Source organism: Ahaetulla prasina, chromosome 1, assembly GCF_028640845.1.
Source record: "Ahaetulla prasina isolate Xishuangbanna chromosome 1, ASM2864084v1, whole genome shotgun sequence".
In the NCBI taxonomy this organism is placed as follows: Eukaryota; Metazoa; Chordata; class Lepidosauria; order Squamata; family Colubridae; genus Ahaetulla; species Ahaetulla prasina.
In genome coordinates, this window is record NC_080539.1 from 362,008,862 (window position 1) to 362,031,990 (window position 23,129).

The following is a 23,129-nucleotide window of genomic DNA, read 5'->3' on the forward strand; positions in this document are numbered from 1 at the left end:
AGCCTAATGCTGGGAAAAATGGAGGGCAAAAGAAGAAGTGGCTGGATGGAGCCACTGAAGCAGTAGGTGTAAGCTTAAATGGACTCCAGAGGATGGTAGAGGACAGGAAGGCCTGGAGGAACGTTGTCCATGGGGTCGCGATGGGTCGGACACAACTTCGCAACTAACAACAACAACAATATTCCTGAATGACCTGGAGACACAACACACAAAAAAAGCAATTGGTCGATCTGCCTAACCTGTCCTCAGTCACATCATGGTGAGGGTTTTTTTTTTTTTGGTAGTGTTTAATTCATGTGCACAAACACTTAGGTGGGGGAGAGAGAAGCCAAAAACCTAAAAGTTGACGCGCTTGCTGCTTGAATTAAATCGAGAAAGTTCATCAATAAACTCATAGCATGCAGCAGAACATGGCAAAATCTCTCAGCATTAACAGTGTGGAAGAATGGATGGATGGCCTAATTCTTAAACCCAACACTTTGGAAAACAAAGCATTTTGCTAATTCCTGTATCACCGATTTTCTTTCTAGTGGCAGCAGGTTTCACAATCCTGATAGTCCAGAGTTGGTGTACAGGTGTCCTTAACTTACAACTGTTCATTTAGCAACCATTCAAAGTTACAGCAGCACTGAAAACAATAATGTACAATTGGTCCTTGCACTTATAACCATCACACCATCCCAATGGTTGGATCAAAATTTGAGCCCTGGGCAACCAGCATGTCTTTTTCTCAGTTGCAATGTCCCAGGGTCATGTGATTACCAATTGTGACCTTCCCAGTCAATGTCCATCAAGTAAAATCAGTGAGGGAAGACAGACTCACTTAATGACCACTGATTCCCTTAACTGCAATGATCTGCTTAACAACCATATCAAAAAAAAGGTTAGAAACAATGGAAATTCTGGTCCCAACTGAGGTTCTAAGGCAAGGACTGCCCGTACCTTAAGCTGCAGTTTTCCGACTTGGTGCCCCCTGCAAGCTTGTTAGACCACAGTGCAAATAATTACTGGCTAATTCCAGTTCATTGATCCACTCAGTGAATAAGTTAAAGGACATCAAGGATGAAGGAAATATTACTTGCCCACTGGAAAAATCCAACAGTATCAAACTGTGTCAAACCTCTTTAGTTCTAGGTTTATGAAGATTCTCAATCATCCAGTTCTAGAAAAACCTAGAATCTTAGTTCTTGGTTCTTCTCTCCTTGATTAGTTGCCATCCACTGTTTCTTGCCTTGCCTTTTGGTGCTTAGGAAAATGGGCTGACCTCCTCTTCTTTGTGGTAGCCCCTCAAATATTGGAACGCTGCTATCATGTCACCCCTAGTCCTTCTTTTCATTAAACTAAACATATCCAATTCCTGCAACTGCTCTTCATGTTTTAGCCGCCAGCCCTCTAATCATATTTGTTGCTCTTTGCATTCTTTCCAGAGTCTCAACATCTTTTTTTATAACATGTGGCCAAACTGGATACAGTATTTTAAGTGTAACTTGCCTCTTCTTACCTTATTTTCCAAAGGACCAGAAGGCAAGAAAAGAAACATTGGATAGAAACTAATCAAGGAGGAAGAACCTAGAACTAAGGAGAAGTTTCCTAACAGTGAGAGAAATAAACCAGTGGAACAGCTTCCCTTCAGAAGTTGTGGATGTTCCATCACTGGAGGCTTTTGAGAAGAGTCTGGGCAATCAATCTCCAATCTTGATTGCAGAAAATATGACTTCAGTAACAGAGTTGTTAATGCTTGGAATAAACTACCTGACTCTGTGGTCTCTTCCCAAAATCCCCAAAGCTTCAACCAAAAACTGTCTACTATTGACCTCACCCCATTCCTAAGAGGTCTGTAAGGGGCGTGCATAAGAGCACAAGAGTGCCTACCGTTCCTGTCCTATTGTTTCCTTTCGTTATATCCAATTAATATCGTTATTACAGACTCATATATATGCTTATATATTGTATAGTTATTTCATGCTTACGCTTATATATACTGTGTGACAAAATAAATAAATAAATAAAAATAAATAAATAAATCACTTGTCTGAAATGGTATAAGGTCTGCTTGAGTAAGGGGTTGGACTAAAAGACCTCTAAGGTCCCTTCCAGCTCTGTTATTCTGTCATTCTGTTAAACATTTATTTTCTCCACAGAGACCAGCTATATGTTTCTAAAAATTCCTAAGCTGTACACTGAGCCAAAGCCTGGTCAAAGATATATTGCTATTGACCATGGAGATGCCTCTTCCCAATGAATTGACTTACTCTCCTCTTTAATCTAACCTGGGATCCATTGCTATATCCTGAGACTGTGAGTTCCATAAATGAATGATATTATTTGTGAAAAAGGCCTTCCATCTGATCAATTCCATTTCATAATTGTGAGGAGAAGCTAGGGAAATATAACGTGTGTGAAGGTAAGTATTCCACTGATATCCCATTTTCATCAGGATTGTGTATTTTATTTTAAAAATAAATCCAATAAACTGCATTTTGTTAGGGAAATGAAACAGAATTCGAATGAATGAGTTCTAAATAGAGCATTGATTCAATGCTCTTACTTAGAGTGAAATGGGTTTGAAAATCAAAAAGGGCCTCCAGACCACAAAAAATATATATCAAAAAATCTAAAGGAAGAAGTTAAGAAACGGTGTGAATATGCATCTGTATAAAATTTAAAATGAAAACTGTTTGTCTAATCCTGTGTTTCTCAACTTTGGCAGATTGAAGATGGGTGGACTTTAACTCCCAGGATTCTCCAGACAGTTGTCAAGGTTGAAAAAGAGCATTGAATAAATGCTTATTGAATTTTTCATTCACTTTTAAAATAAAATGCAAAATCCTGACTGGTCTATATTATATATTCAGAACAGAGCTGGAAGGGACCTTGGAGGTCTTCTAGTCCAACCCCCTAAAAAAGGAGGAGACCCTATACCATTTCAGACACGTGGCTGTCCAGGCTCTTCTTAAAAACCTCCAGTGAAGAAGTACCCCAACATCTGAAGGCAAGCTGTTCCACTGGTTAATTGCTCTTATTCTTAGGAAGTTTCTCCTTAATTCCAGGTTGCTTCTCTCCTTGAGTACTTTCCACCCATTGCTTATTGTCCTGCCCTCTCTGGTGCTTTGGAAAATACGTTTGGAAAATAACTTCTTTGTGGCAACCCCTCAAATATTAGAATACTGCTATCATGTCACCCCTAGTCCTTTTTTCCCTTCTAGACCAGCCATACCCAGTTCCTACAATCGTTCTTCATATGTTTTAGTCTCCAGGCCTTTAACCATCCTAGTTGCTCTTCTCTGCACTTTTTCCAAAGTCTCAACATCTTTTTTTCCAATGCGGTGACCAAAACTGGATGCAATATTCCAAGTGTGGTTTTATTAAGGTTTTATAAAGTGATATTTGTCTAAAGCGATACTTGTCTTTGGTCCCAAACAGAAATTAATCAACGCTGGTCAGAAAAATTCACCGGCATTTATTTTTAAATTTTCTCATTCACTTTAATGCAAGGGAATTTAAATATAAATATTAAATGTACTTTCCAAGGGAAAGAGAAGTTAGAAGAAATTATTGTGGGTGAATGTTATATTCTTTAATTTCTTTAATTATAAGGTGGTAATGGGTGGGTGTGAATGTTTTACAGTTCATTGCACAGCCATTTCTCCAACAGTCTGCAACTTTTCCTTGTGCGGCATTAAATCCCAGGAGAAAATCTCTGGAGGAAACGCCTCCCATCGGGCTTTTTCATGAAGGGGGGAAGTTCTGTTCTTAGAAGTAGTTGGAGAATTTCTCAGAACAGAACAGAATAAAAAAGTTGAAAGGGATCTTGGAGGTCTTCTAGTCCAGCCCACTGCTCAAGCAGAAGACCTTTTACTATATCAGACAAACTGTTGTCCAATTTCTTCTTAAAAACCTCCAGTGTTGGAGCACCCATGACTTCTGGAGGAGGTTGCCTGGAAATATACTGGGATTTTTCATGGCCTCTGCTCGAAGAAGCTATAAATCGATCTCTAAAGATCCATGAAAAATTCTTGTGTTGAAGATGTAACTCAATGCATCTTAATGCTCTTCATTATTGAGTCTTCATTAGCTTTCTTCCTGACTGTAACTTACTAACTGAAATATTCTGCCCAAATACTAGAGTCCCGTTTCTCCGTCCCGTTTATTGCCACATCCTGCCTGCAGCACCCATGCCAGATGCCCCTTTCCAGTCAGAGCTGGCATGCTGCCACGTTTAATTGCCAGTAGATGCCAGCCATCCCTCCAGTGGGCCTGGGCAACTGCTGGAGAGAGATGGATCCGTTACAGTGCCTGGCACCTAAATGCCCTCACTTCCCCCAAGAATTTCTTTGCCTACCTGAATTCCAAGTCCATCGCTTTTCTCCGCCACGTTTCTGCCTTTGTGTGCAGAGAAACAAAAGTTTGTGGGACTAAAAAAAAAAAAAAAAAAGTTTGATCAACCAATTCCAACTTTGCGAGATCTTTTTTTTTTTCACAAGAAGTTGGAATTGATTGATTGAACTTTTTTTTTAGTCCCACAAACTTTTGTTTCCCTGAGGACAAAGGTGAGAAATGCAATGGAGAAACGCAACGGAACTGGAAATCAGGTAGCCAAAGAAATGCTTGGGGGGGAAGCAAGGGCATCTGGGCATCAAGGTGCTGAAATAAGCCTGTTCCTTTCCAGAAGTTGCCCAGGCCCACCGGAGGGAAGGCTGGCATCTACCAGCATTTAAACATGGAGGCATTCCAGCTCTGGCTGGGAAAAGGCAGCCAGCATGGGTGCTGCATGCCCTGTCGCTTCAGGACCCTCTCCAACCCTCTGATGCTCTGCTGGCGTTTTGGCCATGGGCTGCCACCTTATGAGCAGCAAGGCTGGAGGGATTGAAATGGACACTATTCAGTGGTGGGTGTTGTGTCTGCGCCCCCCGAGCCGGGGCCCCTGCCAGAAAGTGACTCGGAAAGTGAGGGGGAAGGGCCATCAGGACTTACCTCGGGAGCACCGGCTTCCCTGGCTCAGCTCCAGGAGCCAGATGAAGGCCAGGTGGAGGAGATAACGAGACCTCCATCCCCTGACTCTTCCCCCCCAGGCCACGCCTCCAGACCCAGCTGATGGCAATCAGGCCTGGCTGGACCCTAGGTTTCGTAGGCAGGAGAGGCGGGAACAACAGAAGCAGGGGCGGGGCAGGCCTAGGAAGTGCTGAGTCATGGAGCCACATCCCACAGGATATAAAAGCAGCAAGGGCTGCTATGCCTTTTCGTAGCAGGCAAATCAACTGCTTGACTAGAGCTGAAGTACTATTTGTTGACTCATCGGCATCAAGGGAGATAACAGAGACACTTGGCAAACGCTCGCTAGTTTGCTGCCAGAGCTGATAGTGCCGGCTAATTAAGCCATCGCTCGGACTGAGGCGAGGGGGACAGAACAGTGGGTTTCAAAAAGTTTTACTACCAGTTCTGTGGGTGTGACTTGATGGGCATGGCATGGCTTGGTGGGCATGGTTTTGTGGGCATGACAGGGGAAGGATACTGTAAAATCTCCATTCTCTCTGCACTCCAGGGAAAGGTTACTGCAAAATCCCCATTTCCTCCTGATCAGCTGGGACTCGGGAGGCAGAGAATAGATGGGGGCAGGGCCAGTCAGAATTTTTACTACCGGTTCTCCGAACTACTCAAAATTTCCGCTCCCGGTTCTCCAGAACTGGTCAGAACCTGCTGAAACCCACCTCTGACACTATTCAGCCAGTTCACCGAACTCCACACAAAAAAAACAAAAATAGCTACCCGTTCTGCTGAACCGATGAGAAGCGGCTGAATCCCACCACTGGATGTGACCAGGAAAAGATGGTCCTTCAAATAACGTGGTCCCAAGCCGAGCCAGGGTTTTAAAGGTGACAACCAGCACCAGCATCTTGAATCGGACCTGGAAGCAAATTGGCAGCCAGTGCAACTACCACAGGAGAGATAACACATGGGCACATCTAGGCCTGCAAAAACCATGCTTTATTTCAGGGGTCTCCAACCTCGGCAACTTTAAGCCTGGAGGACTTCAACTCCCAGAATTCCCCAGCCAGCAAAGCTGGCTGGGGCATTCTGGGAGTTGAAGTCCTCCAGGCTTAAAGTTGCCAAGGTTGGAGACCCCTGCTTTATTTTGAACCAGCTTCTGGGTGATTTTCACAATTGGATAAAACGTCTGATAAAAATATTAAAATCATTCGGCAGAATATTTTACAGTTTGTTGTTGTTATTATTTTCTGAATGCGCAATAGTGCTATTGGTCTAACCTACTAGATTTCTATCCCGCGTGGCATTCTAACAAACCCACCTCTGAAAATGGAGGAACCCACAGGTTTCTCTCTTTGTCTGTGGGTTGTTCTGTGTGACAAGCCTTAAATAGCTCTAATGTTTGAGGAGGGAGGGAGAACGCAACTCAGCATTCTGCAAACAAATAATGGACAACGGAGTTGCGGTCTTCCTACTTCAGAGATTTCCCAGAAACAGTTGGCTGGCCGCTGTTAGAGGCAGATAACTCTGAGCTAAGGAGGAACCTTTAATCTGAGCCCAGCGTGTTCTGTTGTGGGGCAGCTCCTCCTAATGGGGAGCAGAAAACATTGCACCAATAAAATATGGTCTATCCAGTAAAACAATAATAAATAATCTCTTGAGTTTAGTTCCGCACTCAATGAATACCTGAACTCAAAGGAACGTGAAGGGAATACCACAGGGGCGAAATCCAGCAGGTTCTGACAGGTTCTGGAGAACCGGTAGCGGAAATGCTGAGCAGTTCGGAGAACCGGCAAATACCACCTCTGGCTGGCCCCAGAGTGGGATGGGAATGGGGATTTTGCAATATCCTTCCCCAGGAGTAGGGTGGGAATGGGGATTTTGCAATATCCTCCTCCTGCCACACCCACCAAGCCATGCCCACAGAACTGGTAGTAAAAAAAAATGGATTTCACCACTGGAATACCACCATCCTTTTTGAGGAGTATTTTTTCGTAATTTCCTAATCTAGTTGGTGGCCTGGCTTGATAACAAGATTGATTATAAAACCATCAAGTCAGTGTTGACATTTAACAAATCTATGATTTTACCCAGAAGGATCTGTCTTCAAGTCATCCAGTGATGTTTCATTGGCGCTATAAATGGAGTTCCTTACTGTTATTCATTCTCTTCTCTTTCCTTCCATCAGCGAAAAGACCTTAGCAGAATTTCCCAGATGTTATTCACAATAGAATTCCTTATAGAATAGAATAGAATAGAATTTTATTGGCCAAGTGTGATTGGACACACAAGAAACATAGAACACAAAATTGTCTGCTACAAAATCCTACCTGTCAACGACTACTTCACCTTCAACGTCAATAATACTCGGGCAAACAATAAGTACAAACTCAAGGTAAACCTCTCCAAACTCAGTTGCAGAAAATACGACTTCAGCAACAGAGTGGTCAACACCAGGAATGCTCTACCTGACTCCATTGTTACATCCTCAAAACTTCACAGCTTCAACCTTCAACCGTCTACTGTGGACCTCACCCCATTCCTAAGAGGTCGGTAAAGGGGGCACGCATAAGCGCACCAGAGTGCCTACCATCCCTGTCCTACTGTCCCCATTTATTTGCATTCATTTCCTTTGTCCATGTTCATAGTCACACCTGCTATCTTGCACATGTTTGACAAACAAACAAATAAATAAATAAATATGTTCAGCTTTGCACATTTAAGATGCTGAGATGCACAACAGGGCGTATCTAGATAAGACTGTAACTAAAACCTATTATCTGAATTGTAGGAATAACCTGCTAATTATTTACTGTCAACATGAAAGAGCAATTCACTTTTTATATCCACTATACTTTGATTCTGGGGTTTCTTTCTTCAACTTCATTCCTCATTGCTTAACAGACCTTACATTGTGCTTCTTATCCTTGAAGATGGGCACCTGTTGATTGTTGAAAAACAGATATAGGTGCCTTGAGACATTTATGACTCTCAACTTTTACATCTTACAGTCCCGGGATATCCCTGGGCAGTAAAATTGTCAGCATTTTGAGGCAGGCTTGATCAAGGAACAGCCACAGGAGGAATTCCAGGAAAAGGTTCCTTGTTATTGTGGGATAGAATAACAAAATCTAGAACATCTGTCCATGTTTCTTCCATATTATTTTGAGTTTCTTTCTTATATTTCCCTCTTTGTCAGGACTTTGTTGCCTTTTCTGCAGTCCTCCTTACCATCTCACTCCTCCCTTCCCTGCTCTCAAGGCCAGCTCCAAATTCCTTTATAAGATGCCATCTACAACAAGTGCAGCGGTGGGTTTCACATTATGTTACTAGTGATTTGTCGCGCACACGCACGCTCGCTCGCTTCATGCGCGTGTGCACCCGATTTGCACACCTGCCTGCCTTCAGCACAGGCGCCCAGCCTTCCGTGGATGCCCTCCTCTGCCAAGTATTCCTCAAACTGGGCTGCCGTGAATTGCGGGCCGTTGTCGGATACCAGCGTGTCAGGTAACCCGTGTGTTGCGAATAGGTGGCGCAGGGCTGCGATTACTGCCTCGGCTGTTGTGGATTTCATGAGTATGATCTCCAACCATTTAGAGAAAGCGTCGACAACCACTAGGAAGGTTTGGCCGTGGAAAGGGCCAGCAAAATCAATGTGGATTCTCGACCAGGGCCCTTTGGGTTTGTCCCATTCCCTGACTGGGGCTGTTGGGGGTAGAGGTCTGGACTCTTGGCAAGCCTGGCATTTTCCTACCCTCTCAGCAATCTCTGAGTCCATGAGTGGCCACCACACATAGCTTCTTGCTAGCCCCTTCATCCTTACGATCCCTGGGTGACCTCGTGGAGGAGGTCCAATACCTTCCCTCAATTTCTCCGGGATTACCACACGATCACCCCATAGCAGGCACCCCTTGAGCCGAGAGCTCCTCACGTTTTTACAAATTCCTTAAAACTCGCCCGCGCAGAAGCGGCCACCCTCTTTGTACCCAACCGAGTACAGTCCTTAACATAATGTCCCGGTATGATGCCCGAGCCACTTCCTTAGAAGTGACTGGGCCAGAGTCCAAAGAGTCAATCAGCAGGATGGGTGTCCCCGGAGTGGGGTCTTCGATCGCCCCTGGTAGTGGGCATCTGCTTAACGCGTCCGCATGCCCCACTTCTTTTCCTGGTCGATGCTGCAGCTTGTAAGAATAAGCGGCTAAGAAAATAGTCCATCGGGTCAATCGTGGCGAAAGTGCCACAGGCGTTGGTGTCGCCAGCCAGTATTCCTAACAGCGGTCTGTGGTCAGTCACAATTTCAAAATCTCGCCCAAAACATATTCGTGGAATTTTTTACCCCTGACACAATTGCTAGCGCTTCCTTATCTAACTGGCTATAGTTCCTCTCTGTGGAGGACATCGTTCTGGAGTAGAAGGCTATAGGGGCTTCTGTGCCGTTTGGAAGTCTGTGGCTGAGCACAGCCCCCACCCCGTAAGGGGAGGCATCGCAAACCAGCACTAAGGGCAATGAGCTATGATATTGGATGAGCAGGCTATCGCTCGAGAGCAGGTTTTTTACTGCTCGAAAGCCCTACTTTCCGACTTTCCCAAGACCAAACAGTATTTTTCCTAGAAGCTTATGCAGCGGTTCCATAGCAGTCGCTTTGTTTTTTAAAAAAACCGCGTAAAAATTCACTAGCCCCAGGAATGCCTGTAGCTCTGTTTTGTTTTTGGGCGCTGGAGCCTTTCTGATTGCCTTGACCTTGCTCTCAGTGGGGTGAATTCCTTTCTTGTCTATTCGGTAGCCCAAGAATTCGACGGATTCTACCCCTATCTGGCATTTGTTCACTTTAACCTTTAGTCCGCTGACCGAAAATGCCCAGAACCTTTCTCAGGCGCTCCCCAATTCCTCTCGTTTCTGCTGATATCAATACATCATCAAGTAGGAACTACCCTGGGAGCCCTTGCAGAAGTCGTTCCATTAAGTTTTGGAACAGCCCGGTGCCACACTCACCCCAAATTGTAATCGGGTACACTTGAATGCACCCTGTGAGTTACAATCGTTTGGGCTTGGCTGTGTTGGCGTCTCACGGGCAGTTGTTGGTAGGCTTGGGCCAAGTCTAACTTTGCAAAGACTTGCCCTTGCCCCAAAGAGTGCAGCAAGTGTTGCACCACGGGAACCGGGTAAGCGCTTTTCTGTAAGGCTTTGTTTAGCGTCGCCTTGTAGTCAGCGCAGATTCTAATTGACCCATCTGGTTTTACTGGGGTGACGATTGGCGTCTCCCACTTTGCGTGATCGACTGGCACCAAAATCCCCTGATTTATGAGCTTATCTAGCTCCTTGTCAATTTTAGGTTTGAGGGCAAAAGGGACTCTCCTTGCCTTTAACCTAATGGGGGCTACCTGGGGGTCTAAGTTGAAGGAAATAGGGGTCCCCTTGTACTTGCCCAGGCAGTCCTTGAAGACATCTTCGAACTCATTCATGAGTATGTCTTTCAGGTTACAGTCACTTCTGTAGATGCCAGTCACGCCCATGCCCAGTGCACGAAACCAGTCTAGTCCCAACAAACTAGGCAGGGTCCCTTCGACGATCGTGATGGGCAGGGTCTTCTTGTGTGGTCCGTACTCGACTCGGACAGAGGTGGTCCCTCGAACAGGGATTCGATTCCCCTGGTAGTCGTGGACTCGTAGCCGTTGTGATTGTAGGTGGCGCTTCGCGACTGCTGGCAGTGACTTCGCCAAAGTGTCCCAGGACATGATGGTGATAGCTGACCCGGTGTCCACTTCGAGTCGGCACCGTACTCCTTCTATTTTGGGTTTGGTGAAGATCTTCTTCTCCACTCGGGTTGAGGCGCGGCCTATGACCACAGTCGTTTGGTTTGAATCCGCGCCTTTTTTGTTTGAGCCAATCGCGGGTCGCCTTGCCGATCCCGCGCTCTGATTGGCCGATTTGAATTTTCGGCGGGAAGGTTGGGGAGCTCGACAGACTTGAGCTAGGTGCCCTTTCTTCTCGCACCGCCGACATGTTGCGTCCTTAAACTTGCAGCGTTGGCGCTGATGTTGACCACCGCAACTTCCGCATTCGTCGGTCCTCTTTGCCCGTTTCTCGGTTCGGCAGACCCTTCCTCATCCTCACCGCCGGATTCGGTCTGGATCTCTTCTTGGTGCACGGGGTTGACTTTGTGTTCGCCTTTGGTGTGAGAGGCTTTTGCAGTGTCTCCGCCGCTTGGGTGGACATTTCATGCGCTCGAGCTTCGTCCAGGCGTTGCCAGCGTCAGATTGCTTTTCGATAGCAGCCGCCTCCGCAAACGCATGTCTCTGACCCCTGATGAGTTGCACCAAGGCACAAACGGCCAGGCTCAAATTAGCCTAATTCAGACATATTATACAAAGACCCAATTCTCTGTAAAAGGCTCTAATGATGGGAAAGGTGGAAAAAAAAGGGAAGGAGAAGATGATCATTCAGCAAGGCCATTCAGTTGCAGTGGTGATGGGGAACCAGATTAGGGACAAATCATAATGGAGAAAATCTATGTAGTAATAATAATAATAATAATAATAATAATAATAATAATAATAATAATAATAATAATAATAACAACAACAACAACAACAACAACAACAACAACAACAACAACAGAGTTGGAAGGGACCTTGGAGGTCTTCTAGTCCAACCCCCTGCCCAGGCAGGAAACCCTACACCACTTCAGACAAATAGTTATCCAACATCTTCTTAAAAATTTCCAGTGTTGGAGTCAATAGTCAACAGGAGTTGACAACTTGATGATGCTTAATCCAATCAACCAATCAGTAGGGAGATAAGAAATGAGGTCACTTGAATGGTCTAATATTTTCAGCTTGCTTTTATATAGATATTGAAGTGATGGAAAGAATAGGATGCCAAGATCCATTTGATCACACACACACACCCCAAAACATGCAGAAATATTTGGACCCCAACATTCCTAGGCTGCTCTGTAAAAGCTTCATCTATCCATTTTTCCTTAAATGAACCAACTTCCTTCCTGAATTAATGTAGGGCTCTGATTGTACGCACTGGTTTCCTTTGGAATTATGCACTTCTTGGAATTTTGCTAATGCATCGTGTGGACCCAGAATCCTGTGCAACTTTGCAAATTGGGGAAGAAACATGTATTTTAGGAGACTTGAGTCTAAGCTCATATTTTTTAAGGGAAATGGCTCACAGAATGTATATTTTATTTTAAACGCAAATATTCATATTTTCAAAGTATGAAACCATGCACTTAAACACTATTTTTTTTACCCCACGTGGATGTAAAACCAGATCTGAAAGATCTTTCCATACTTCTGTACACAGAAGAACTGATACGTGCAAACTGAGGAGCTAAAGGATTGAAAGGACTGTGTGGTTATGTACAATTACAAAGGACTGGAAAATAACAGTGCAGTTGGATTAACACTGGCAAGGAGGGGTTGTAACCTCCCACCTAACTGGAGGAAGGAAAATCTTTCGTACCAAGATTGGTGCAGGGAAGGCAGAGCAAAAGCCGAGTCTCTTCTGGGCAGACTTGCAAGCCCCCATATTTCCTAAACTGTAGGAAAAGTTGCTTAGCTGCACCGCCAACTAAGGATCTCAGCATACAGGTAGTCCTCAATTTACAACCACAATTGAGCCCAAAATTTCTGTTGTTAAGTGAGTTTTGCCCCATTTCTCTCTAGCTGGGTCAAATGGTGCGGGCGGAGTGTAACTGGCCATCTCCACTTTTCTGCCCTGTGTTTGCTGGGTTCGGTTCTTCCGTGCTTCAGCTCAGTTCTGGTGCTCCTTAGCCTCGGAATCCCATCCTCGTCGCCAGTGTTAAGTTCGGGAAGTAACGAGGCTGGAGACCAGGGTAGTGACAACAGCTCTTTAATATATGGTGAACCCAGCAACAAACTGGGGAAAAACAACCCTTTATATACTGTTTAACCGGCGGCTTCAACCAATCAGCAACGTGCTTGGTTCCCGCCAAAATATTTAAAGATACATAACATGAAGTGAAATTGTACGACTCTATCTCTTGAACATGGCCAGGGGAACTCAGGTGAGGCTGTTATGTAACCACCAGAATACAGAATAACATAGTTGGAAGGGAACTTATATGTTTAATTCAATATATATTTAATATGTTTTTGGGGTTTCCTTAAAACCAGATCTGAAAGATCTTTCCATACTTCTGTACACAGAAGAACTGATACGTGCAAACTGAGGAGCTAAAGGATTGAAAGGACTGTGTGGTTATGTACAATTACAAAGGACTGGAAAATAACAGTGCAGTTGGATTAACACTGGCAAGGAGGGGTTGTAACCTCCCACCTAACTGGAGGAAGGAAAATCTTTCGTACCAAGATTGGTGCAGGGAAGGCAGAGCAAAAGCCGAGTCTCTTCTGGGCAGACTTGCAAGCCCCCATATTTCCTAAACTGTAGGAAAAGTTGCTTAGCTGCACCGCCAACTAAGGATCTCAGCATACAGGTAGTCCTCAATTTACAACCACAATTGAGCCCAAAATTTCTGTTGTTAAGTGAGTTTTGCCCCATTTCTCTCTAGCTGGGTCAAACGGTGCGGGCGGAGTGTAACTGGCCATCTCCGCTTTTATGCCCTGTGTTTGCTGGGTTCGGTTCTGCCGTGCTTCAGCTCGGTTCTGGTGCTCCTTAGCCTTGGAATCCCACCCTCGTCGCCAGTGTTAAGTTCGGGAAGTAACGAGGCTGGAGACCAGGGTAGTGACAACAGCTCTTTAATATATGGTGAACCCAGCAACAAGCTGGGGAAAAACAACCCTTTATATACTGTTTAACCGGCGGCTTCAACCAATCAGCAACGTGCTTGGTTCCCGCCAAAATATTTAAAGATACATAACATGAAGTGAAATTGTACGACTCCTATCTCTTGAACATGGCCAGGGGAACTCAGGTGAGGCTGTTATGTAACCACCAGAATACAGAATAACATAGTTGGAAGGGAACTTATATGTTTAATTCAATATATATTTAATATGTTTTTGGGGTTTCCTTAAAACCAGATCTGAAAGATCTTTCCATACTTCTGTACACAGAAGAACTGATACGTGCAAACTGAGGAGCTAAAGGATTGAAAGGACTGTGTGGTTATGTACAATTACAAAGGACTGGAAAATAACAGTGCAGTTGGATTAACACTGGCAAGGAGGGGTTGTAACCTCCCACCTAACTGGAGGAAGGAAAATCTTTCGTACCAAGATTGGTGCAGGGAAGGCAGAGCAAAAGCCGAGTCTCTTCTGGGCAGACTTGCAAGCCCCCATATTTCCTAAACTGTAGGAAAAGTTGCTTAGCTGCACCGCCAACTAAGGATCTCAGCATACAGGTAGTCCTCAATTTACAACCACAATTGAGCCCAAAATTTCTGTTGTTAAGTGAGACATTTGTTAAGTGAGACATTTGTTAAGTGAGACATTTGTTAAGTGAGACATTTGTTAAGTGAGACATTTGTTAAGTGAGACATTTGTTAAGTGAGACATTTGTTAAGTGAGACATTTGTTAAGTGAGTTTTGCCCCATTTCTCTCTAGCTGGGTCAAACGGTGCGGGCGGAGTGTAACTGGCCATCTCCGCTTTTCTGCCCTGTGTTTGCTGGGTTCGGTTCTGCCGTGCTTCAGCTCGGTTCTGGTGCTCCTTAGCCTCGAGATCCCACCTCGCCGCCAGTGTTAAGTTCGGGAAGTAACGAGGCTGGAGACCAGGGTAGTGACAACAGCTCTTTAATATATGGTGAACCCAGCAACAAGCTGGGGAAAAACAACCCTTTATATACTGTTTAACCGGCGGCTTCAACCAATCAGCAACGTGCTTGGTTCCCTTAAAATATTTAAAGATACATAACATGAAGTGAAATTGTACGACTCTATCTCTTGAACATGGCCAGGGGAACTCAGGTGAGGCTGTTATGTAACCACCAGAATACAGAATAACATAGTTGGAAGGAACTTATATGTTTAATTCAATATATATTTAATATGTTTTGGGGTTTCCTTAAAACCAGATCTGAAAGATCTTTCCATACTTCTGTACACAGAAGAACTGATACGTGCAAACTGAGGAGCCAAAGAATTGAAAGGACAAAATTAAGGAGAAAAAGATTTGTTTATGGCTAATGAAGATGTTGGATAACCATTTGTCTGAAGTGGTGTAGGGTTTCCTGCCTGGGCAGGGGGTTGGACTAGAAGACCTCCAAGGTCCCTTCCAACTCTGTTATTACTATTATTATAGATCTGAAGTGAAATTGTACGACTCCTATCTCTTGAACATGGCCAGGGGAACTCAGGTGAGGCTGTTATGTAACCACCAGAATACAGAATAACATAGTTGGAAGGGAACTTATATGTTTAATTTAATATATATTTAATATGTTTTTGGGGTTTCCTTAAAACCAGATCTGAAAGATTTTTCCATACTTCTGTACACAGAAGAACTGATACGTGCAAACTGAGGAGCTAAAGGATTGAAAAGACTGTGTGGTTATGTACAATTACAAAGGACTGGAAAATAACAGTGCAGTTGGATTAACACTGGCAAGGAGGGGTTGTAACCTCCCACCTAACTGGAGGAAGGAAAATCTTTCGTACCAAGATTGGTGCAGGGAAGGCAGAGCAAAAGCCGAGTCTCTTCTGGGAAGACATGCAAGCCCCCATATTTCCTAAACTGTAGGAAAAGTTGCTTAGCTGCACCGCCAACTAAGGATCTCAGCATACAGGTAGTCCTCAATTTACAACCACAATTGAGCCGAAATTTCTGTTGTTAAGTGAGACATTTGTTAAGTGAGTTTTGCCCCATTTCACGACCTTTTTTTTTGGCATCGTTGCTACGTGCATCACTGCAGTTGATAAGTTAGTAACTTGGTTGTTAAGTGAATCTTAACACGGTACTTATGCACGGTCACTCACGCCCTCGTGACGTCTCGCCTGAATTACTGCAATGCTCTCTACATGGGGCTCCCCTTGAGGGGCATCCGGAGGCTTCAGTTAGTCCAGAATGCGGCTGCGCGGGTGATAGAGGGAGCCCCTCGTGGCTCCCGTGTTACACCTATCCTGCGCAGACTGCACTGGCTACCTGTGGCCTTCCGGGTGCGCTTCAAGGTGTTGGTGACAATCTTTAAAGCGCTCCATGGCATAGGGCCGGGCTATTTACGGGACCGCCTACTGCTACCAAATACCTCTCACCGACCAGGCGCCTCACAGAGAGGGACTCCTCAGGGTGCCGTCAGCTAGGCAGTGCCATCTGGCGACACCCAGGAAGGGCCTTCTCTGTGGGGGCTCCCACCCTCTGGAACGAACTCCCTCCAGGACTTCATCAACTTCCGGACCTCCGAACCTTTCGTCGCGAGCTTAAAACACACTTATTCATCTGCGCGGGACTGGATTAGATTTTAAAGTTATGGGTTTTAAGGGGTTTTTATTATTTATACTATTTTTAAATTTGGCAATAGAATAAGTTTTTTAATTGTCGTTTTTAATCTGTATTTATATGTATTTTAACTGCCTGTGAACCGCCCTGAGTCCTTAGGGAGATAGGGCGGTATATAAATTTGAAAAATAAATAAATAAAAATAAATAAATAAATAAATCTGGCTTCCCCATTGACTTCGCTTGTCAGAAGGCCGCCAAAGGTGATCACATAACCCCAGGACACTGCAACCGTCATAAGTATAAGTTGCCAAGCATTTGAAATTTGATCACATGATCATGGGTAGCTGCAAAGGTCTTAACTGTGAAAAATGATCATGTCACTTTTCTCATTGCCCCTTTAACTCTGAACGGTCACTAAATGAACTGTTGTAAGGCAAGGACTACCTGTACTAGGAATTCATACCCATCAGCCAAATGCCTACTAACTAGGATTGAGAATAGCCCGATTCTGTACTCTCTTCCCAGAATCTGATACTCTGTCCAGGGGTCTCCAAACTTGGCAGCTCTAAGACTTGTGGACTTCAACTCCCAGAATTCTGGGAGTTGAAGTCCACAAGTCTTAGAGTTGCCAAATTTGAAGATCCTCACTCCAAGCTAGACTTCTTCTCAGTATGGCAGTTTCACATCCTAGGTCCTCTTTTAAAACTGGTGATAGATCCATTCTGTCCAAGTTATTATCTTCTTTATCGTCAGGATCCTCAGGATTACAGGTTCTGGTCAGAGGTTTTACGAAGTGGTCAAAGAATGCACCAAATGGGGAGCGTCTGCAGTTTGGCCCCTTACTTTCACATTCAAAGGTAGTTTGCCTCTGCATGTGGAGGTTCCCTTCTTGACTCTAATGACTAATAAAAACATAAAGATGACCATATTGGATTACATGAAAACTCCATCCAGCCCAGTGGTGCTATTTAGCCAGTTCTATCAGATTCGGACGAACTGGTAGCGGCGGATGCTTGAGGCTCCACCCACCAACCCAGATGTCATCACATCCTATTTTTGATGCTCTGCACATGCACGGAGGAGCCGCAAACACTCCCATTTGCGAACCAGTAGCAAAGGTAAATGAATACCACCCCTGATCCACACCCAGCATCCCTTTTCCCTTTAGAGGTCAAGAGCTAAATTCTTCAAGCAAGACATGAAATTCACAAGAGCCTTCATTGCTTGCTTCTGACCCCAATCATAGCCCTAAGTATTCAGTCACCAGCTTAGATGATGTTACCTTGTTTAGTAATGAAATGTTTGCAAAAAAACAACCAAGGTTAGAGAGCACCAAGGACCCCACAGTTACCAGAATAGACTTGTCTTCAGCAACAGGATCTTTAGCAAGCCATCTATGGACTACTCTCATATCTTGTGGCAATGAGTTCCATAAGCAAAGCACATATGTGCAAATGAAAGTGCTGCCGTTGGCTTGTCTAATGAATGAACATTTCATTTGACATCAAAATCAAAATTGGTTATGCAGGTGCCTTAATTTATGACCGTTGTAATGTATTACTGTAAGTTTTGGCGGGAGTTTTAGGCGGGAAATATCTCGTTCCTGATTGGTTGCAGCCTCAGGCTGAAGTGTATATAAGGAGAGGTTTTTCTCCAGAGTTTTGCTGGGTCACACTATATTAAAGAGCTGTTGTCACTAACCTGGTCTCCTGCCTCGTCAATACCCGAACTTAACATTGGCGACGAGGGTGGGATCTTGAGGCAGAGCACCAGAACAGAGCTGAACTCACTACGAGAATCAAACCCAGCAAGGTGATAGCGAATGCAGCGATGACCGGCTACACGCCACCCACTCCGTTTGACCCTGCCCAGGAAACATGGGGAATATATATGACCCGTTTGAAAGTTTCCTGGAGGCAAACGAGCTACAGGAGTCTCCGACAACCGCAAACGGGCTTACTTCATAAGCCACTGTGGGTCCGCAGTCATCGCCGTCGCAGAAGCCCTGCGGAGCCAACACCGCTACACTCCGTGTCGTGGCAGACCCTTCAGACCCTCCTGAAGAATCACTACGCACCAGCCCCGCCCAAATACGCTCGACGGTACGAGTTTGGGAGCGAGGCAACAAGAAGGCGAGTCTATCAGCGACTACATGGCAGCCCTGAGACAAGCCTCCAAGCATTGCAGTACACCGCGATCTGGACGAAGAGCTGCTGGAACAACTTATACGGGGGTCAGAGACATCCGTTTGAGGAGACGGTTACAGCCAAGAGCAACCTGACATTGGCAAACGCCTGGACGAAGCCAGAGCCCATGAGATGTCCAACCATGCAGCAGACACCTTCAAAGCGACTCACGCCGATGGCGGGCGCAAAGCCGAGCACAGTCCACCACGAAGAAACCTATCGTGAGTCAACCAGCGAAGAGGAGGAAGAAGTCCACTACACCGGAAAATCGACAAGGAAGACCCGGAGGAATGCGGAAGTTGCGGGGCGACATCAGCGCCAAAGATGTAAGTTCAGGGCGCCATTTGCGGCGGTGTGAAAGGAAGGGCACCTGGCTCAAGTCTGCCGAGCACCCCAACCTTCCGAAAATTCAAATCGGCCAATCAGAGCGGCTCTGAGTCAGAGATGCAAACCCCACATTCTACCGAATTTCAAACCAGCCAATCAGAGCGCGAGATCGCGAGGCGACCGATTGGCCAGGAAAGAAAGAGCGAAGTCAAACCGAATGACTGTTACCATAGACCACGCAGCTACCGCATCAAGAAAAGATCTTCACAAACCCGACAATTGAAGGCGTACCGTGCGGCTGGAAGTAGACACAGGATCAGCTATCACAATCATGTCCTGGGACACTTTTGTGAAAGCCTTGCCGCACATCGCAGCGCAAGCTACAGAAACAACGGCTCCGGGTGCAGGATTACCAGGGCAACCGCATCCCTGTTCGAGGACAACGACCGTCGAGGTCAATACGGACATACGAAAAGACCCTGCCCATCACGTTAGTCGAGGGAACCTTGCCAAGCTTGCTGGGGCTAGACTGGTTCAGGCGTTGGGAATGGGGTGACTGGCGTCCACGGGCGGATGCAACCTGCAAAACGCCCTAATGGAGGAATTCGCAGGCGTATTCGAGGACCGTTTAGGCAAGTATACAAGGGGACCCCTATCTCCTTCAATTTAGACCCCAAATAGCTCCCATTAGGTTAAAGGCAAGGAGGGTTCCTTTGCACTCAAACCTAAAATCGACAAAGAGTTAGATAAATTAGTCAGCCAGGGATACTAGTGCCAGTTGACCATGCCAAATGGGAGACGCCAATCGTCACCCTATAAAACCAGACGGGTCCATAAGAATTTGCGCTGATTACAAGGCTACCTTGAACAAAGCATTGCAAAAGAGCGCCTACCCAGTTCCAGTAGTGCAACACTTATTGCACTCACTAGGGCACGGACAAGTTTTCGCCAAATTAGACTTGGCACAAGCGTACCAACAGCTACCCGTAGATGCTAGCACAGCTGAAGCCCAGACCATTATAACGCACCGGGTGCCTTTAAGTGCACCCGGTTACAGTTCGGGTGAGTGTGGCCCGGGCTATTCCAAAATTTGATGGAGCGGCTCCTACAAGGGTTACCGAGTCGTGCCCTATTTCGATGATGTGTTGGTATCAGGGAAGATTTAAGAGAACTGGGGAAGCGATTAAGGAAAGTTTTGGCCATTTTAGGTCGGCAGGATTAAAAGTCAAAGCAAGCAAGTGTCAGATAGGGTCGAATCTGTTGAATTTTGGGCTATAGAATAGACAAAAAGGGATTCACCCCACTGAGAGCAAAGTCAAGGCGATAAAGAGAGCCCCAGCACCCAAAAACAAGACAGAACTCCAGGCTTTCCTGGGTCTGGTAAACTTTACGCCGTGTTTTTAAAAGACAAGGCAACCGTTGCTGAACCGCTGCATAAATTGCTAGGAAAAAACACTGCTTGGTCGTGGGGGAAGTCAGAGAATAGGGCATTTGAGGCAGTAAAAAGTTTGCTATCAAGCGATAGCCTGTTAATACAATACAATAACAGACTGCCGTTAGTATTGGTTTGTGATGCGTCCCCCTATGGAGTAGGAGGTGTACTTAGCCACAGACTCCCAACCGGCACTGAAGCCCCTATAGCGTTCTAATCACGCGATGTCCCGGCTGAGAGGAATTACAGCCAGCTAGATAGGAGGCTCTCAATAGTGTCAGGGTGAAAAATTCCAAGAATACGTTTTCGGGAGAGACTTTGACATTATCACTGACCACAGACCGCTATTGGGATTACTGGCTGGCGACCGCCCCACGCCAGTGGCACTATCACCCCGGCTGACCAGATGGACTATCTTTTTGGCCGCCTACTCTTACAAACTGCAGCATCGACCTGGAAAAGAGCTGGGGCATGCGGACGCATTGAGCAGATGCCCATTGCCCGGGGAAATCGAGGACCCTACTCCGGGCACCCCCGTTCTACTAATTGACTCTTGGGACTCTGGCCCAGTCACATCGCAGGAAGTGGCTCGGGCCTCCTACCGGGACGTTGTTTTAAGAACTGTAATCGGATGGGTTCAAAGGGGATGGCCCGCTACCGGGCGACCGTTTTAGAGAATTTGTAAAGAAAGAGGGAATTGTCTGTGCAAGGGGTGCCTGCTCTGGGGGGATAGGGTGGTAGTTCCAGAGAAGCTGAGGGAAAAAGTCCTGGAACTACTGCATGAGGGTCACCCAGGAATTGTAAGGATGAAGGGGCTAGCCAGGAGCTATGTCTGGTGGCCCCTAATGGACAGGGAAATCGGTGACAGGGTTGGCCGATGCCAGGTATGTCAGGAATCCAGACCACTACCACCTCGGCCCCAGTGTTGGAGTGGAGAAACCCCAAGGCCCTTGGTCCCGCATTCACATTGATTTTGCCGCCCTTCCACGGCCAAACATTTCTAATTGTGGTGGATGCATTCTCCAAATGGCTGGAGATCATCCTAATGAAATCCACAACGGGAGCCGTCATTTCAGCACTAAAACACCTTTTCGCGCAGACTACCGGACACCCTCGTGTCCGATAACGCCCACAGTTCACCGCAGCATTATTTGAAGGGTACCTGGCTGAAGAGGGCATCCGACATGCCCTCTCAGCGCCGTTCCACCCTGCGTCGAGCGGCCTTGCTGAACGTTTTGTTCGGTGCGAAGAAGCGCTATCACGAAGCGGCCCGGCGATTGGCAGGCACAAATCGACGCATTCTAACCGTCCAACACAGGACCCCTGTGTGGCCACCGCCGCAGCCCAGCCGAGCTATTAATGGGCGGAAGCTACGGTGCCCGCTAGACCGGCTACACCGAACTACGTGCAGGACGGGTTCAAAACAAAACCAGATAGAATCCGGGAATTAAACATAGGAGACCCAGTGTGGGCACATAATTACAGCGACGGCCCAAACTGGAAGAGGGGGATAGTCATAGACAAAGCGGGCCCCAAATCTTACCTAGTGGAAATAGACGATGGCAGAGTTTGGAGGCGCCACATAGATCAATTAAGAAACAGATTGAGCGATAAGGCAGAATTAGGCGAGACCAGCCCTGACTATGATTTAATTAACCCCACAGCTGACTGGAGCCGAGAACAAACAGAAAGCATAGAACCAAACAGAGACTTATCTGAGTCAGGCGAGGTCCAGCGACACCCTCAGGTCCTCTAGAGGACAGCAGGTCCGAGCGGCGAATAATCCAGGGCCGGATGGCGGGAGGAGGAGCTCAGAGGGCGAAAAGTCCCTCCGGCAAGCTCGACTCAACTCCAGAAAGTGAACTGCGCAGGTCCGGGAGAGTCAGGAGACGCCCCACGTACCTGCAGGACTACGTAGAGAAGTAATATGCAAATATTGGCAAAGTGCCTTCTGGGAGGGAAGGAGTGTAATGTATTACTGTAAGTTTTGGCGGGAGTATTAGGCGGGAAATATCTCGCTGATTGGATGCAGCCTCAGGCTGAAGTGTATATAAGGAGAGGTTTTTCTCCAGAGTTTTGCTGGGTCACACTATATTAAAGAGCTGTTGTCACTAACCTGGTCTCCTGCCTCGTCAATACCCGAACTTAACAACCGTCATAGTTTGTGATGGAAATTCTGGGCTCTATTACAGTTGTAAGTCAAAGTCTATCTGTACTATGAGCCAGGAACAGCAAAATATAATAATATAAAAATAAGTGGTTGCTCCAAGACTGGAGGTTTGTTATAAAGGAGATTGGACAAGAATTTGCCTGAAATGGTATAGGGCAGTGATGGCTAACCTTTTTGCCATCGCATGCCAAAAGTGGGGGGAGCGTGGGGGGGGTGTCGTGTGTGCGCTTGCCCATACCCATAATTCAATGCACCCCCGCCTCCCGCACTCCCTCTGCTTTTGGTATGGTAAGCCTGCTAGGCCCATTTTTCACCCTCCCCAAAAACGGCCTCCCCCCCACTCCTGAGGCCAGAAACAGCCCATTTGCCGACTTCTGGTGGAACGGGAAGGCCTGTTTTTTGCTCTCCCCAGGCTCCAGAGGCTTTCTAGGAGCCTGGGGAGGGCGAAAACGGCCTTCCCCCCCTCCCCAGAGGCCAGAAACAGCCTGTTTTGTGACTTCCGGTGGGCCCAGAAGACCCAAAAATCAGCTGGCTGGCGTGCGCATGCGCGCTGCAGCTGAGCTAGAGCAACACTCATGTGCCCACTGATATGGTTCCGTGTGCCACCTGTGGCACGCGTGCCATAGGTTCGCCATCACGGGTATAGGGTCTCTTGCT

At 46.2% G+C, this 23,129-nt stretch overlaps 2 protein-coding genes across 2 annotated transcripts in view; one reads left to right on the forward strand and one right to left on the reverse strand.

Moving 5' to 3' along the window:
- Window positions 1–23,129, reverse strand: part of UNC13A (unc-13 homolog A) — a 264,443-nt gene that overhangs the window by 192,241 nt on the left and 49,073 nt on the right. The gene's annotated exons all lie outside the window — the stretch shown is intronic.
- NFIC (nuclear factor I C) overlaps window positions 1–23,129 on the forward strand; it is a 316,258-nt gene that overhangs the window by 17,700 nt on the left and 275,429 nt on the right. The window lies entirely within an intron of this gene.